Here is a 2,758-nt window from a genome sequence, read left to right on the forward strand (position 1 = left end):
GCAGTTCTCCCTGTGAGGAGGGGCTCTCATTAGCTGCTCTCCCCAGAGAGCTAAAGGAGGGAAGCTGCTCAAACGCTCTGTCCCTCTCTGCTCAGGATATTGGGGTTCAGCTTCCTAGGGCAGTCGCTGCAGCCTCCATTGTGATCTGGGAGACCAGGCTTAGCAGCTGTTGCTCCCCCAGCGGGGCTCTGTGCTGGGATGTGACCTAATTAAAGCTTCTTCCCTGCCTGGCCCAGGGATGACTTTCTGCAGCTGGTCCTAGCCCCTTGGGGCAGTCCTGGGCCCTGTTAATGCAAATTCTACCACAGACTCCAGGTCACTGAAAGACCTCTGAGAAAGTGGTGGGGACTAGCAAGAAAGTGACTCTACACAAACAGCCTCTCCTCCCAGTAGCAATTGCCAGGAGCAAATCCAGCCATGGGAGAGCAAAGCCCCAGGAATGGGACTGTCCCAGACAGAGGGGCAGGGAGAGAGGACGGGAAGGGGAGACTGAAAGGGGCAATGGGAGAAGAGAGCTGGAAATCTCTCTTCCCACTCATTAGTCCACCCAGACACATGTATTACAGCATCCCTGGGCAGAACCACTTTCCAGTGATCAAGAAAAGGATCAGACAGAGGAAAAGCTGGTTCTGACTCCATATTCCCCTGCTGGGGTGTGACTGCCGGGGTCAGTGTCCGAGGGAATCCCCCACAGTGACTCCTTGGGTTCTGCTCTTTTCTAGCCTTGTGTTCAGATACTTTGTTATGAGATGGAGGGACGGAGAAGGGAGGTTAAAAATCTCTCTGTGGGCTTAGCCTGGCAGGAGGGGCCAGCTCCACACTGTAATAAAGAGATTGAGCATTTTCCCAGGATGGCAGAGTCTAGGATGTCTGTCTGCAGGGAAAGGGCCTGGGGGAATCGTCCTGTGAAATTAACTAAAGCCTGTTCTGTAACCCCCACAACTGCCCTTCTCACCTTCCCAGGCTGCAGAATGACGTCCATGTTTCACTCCAGCTCATCCCATCCTGCCATGGGACAGGGGAGAGAAATGGCTGCAGAGGAGGCTGTTCAGGTAGGGATTATCGGGGGGTTGCTGGTGGGTTCCTGCAGGAGGGAGAGGGACAGCAAATACACTGGAGTTGGGAAGAGTTGATTGAGGGGGGAGGGATAGCTCAGTGGTTTGAGCATTGGCCTGCTAAACCCCAGATTGTAAGTTCAATCCTTGAGGGGGGCCACTTAGGGATCTGGGGCAAAAATTGGTCCTCCTAGTGAAGGCAGGGGGCTGGACTCAATGACCTTTTAAGGTCCCTTCCAGTTCTAGGAGATTGGTACATCTCCAACTATAAAAAAGAAAGAAAAAAATATTTGCACAGTCTGGTTTGGAGCAGGGCAGGAAATGCACAAGGTGGGGAAGGGAGGAGGACAGCTTGTGACATTCCTGCTGGGGGGAGTTTAATAAGTGGCCTAGATTCTAGGAACAGACCCATGAGATTAGGAGGTGGAAATACCCCAATTTGTGAAACAGAAAATAACCTCCTACATGGGGCTAGGAAAACTGACCAGACTCCCAGTGCTGGAGCCTGGCCTGACTGACCAGCAGTTGCTGTGAGATATGAAGGGGGCACCCATCAGTGAGGGTTAGGGGAGATTCCCCTCCCTTCATATCCAGCTCCTCACAATGAGGAGGGTGTTGGGCTTCCTACCAGGAGCTCGCCCTGGTCCCTGCTAGGGGCTCCATCTCCTGTATCGGTCTGTGGCTAGTAGGTGTGTGATGGATCTGCTGGGAGAGAAAAGGAGCTCTTGCTTCATCCCCTTAACCTGGTGTTTCCAGGATGCTCTGAGAGGGGTGGAGGTGGACTCTGACTGTGATCCACCCAGAGCTTGCATTTGATTGGCTCCTCTCCCCACGAATAGTGGGAGTGGGACATCAGGTACTGAGTATTGACCCTTGCTCTTTCAGGGGCCAGTGACCTTCGAGGAGGTGGCTGTGTATTTCACCAGGAAGAGTGGGCTCTGCTGACTCTGCTCAGAGAGCCCTCTACAGAGACGTCATGCAGGAGAACTATGAGAATGTGACCTCGCTGGGTAAGGATTCCTGTCCTCAGTTCTTGCAAGGGGAAATGAAGAGATACGGTTCATGCCAGCCCCACAATGCCACCTCTACACTGTCTTGTCTCTGCATCACCCCAATATGCCAGTGACTCACACACTGCCACAGACCCTCCCCTGCTGCAGAACACAGGAACAGTATTGCACAGTGTCAAATATCTCCTGTTTGCATAAGTAAACTTCTTTGAGATGGGGCGACCACATCTGCATGCAGCGTTATGCTCCTACAAAGCACACAGGATCTTTATAGAGGAAGGTAAATACACAGCATTTATTGAGAATACAACCGTTAGCATATCACTTGCACGCACACACACACACTTATCAGTTTGTGATCGGTTACTTCTTAACTGGTGTAAACATTCCAGTGCACCTCTGAGAGTGTCAGCCTGTCCTTTGTTCTGATTTAATCAATTGTCCTCAGGGGTGCCAGCCTTGACCTCAGGGTCATCAATCTGCCCTTCATTATGGATGCGCGTAGATGATTCTTTAATGTCCTTTAAGTCTCTTGACTCCTTCTTCCTTGACTCTGGCTATAACAATGGCCTTTACACCTTCTCTTTTCCTGATGCATACATCCCCATTCACACAAACCCACTGAGAATACAAACAGTAGTATTTTATATCGAGCAAAAAGGCATTGCAAATGAAACCTTGCCTTCAATGTTT

The sequence above is a fragment of the Mauremys reevesii genome, linkage group 23 (assembly GCF_016161935.1).
Source record: "Mauremys reevesii isolate NIE-2019 linkage group 23, ASM1616193v1, whole genome shotgun sequence".
NCBI classification, from domain to species: Eukaryota; Metazoa; Chordata; order Testudines; family Geoemydidae; genus Mauremys; species Mauremys reevesii.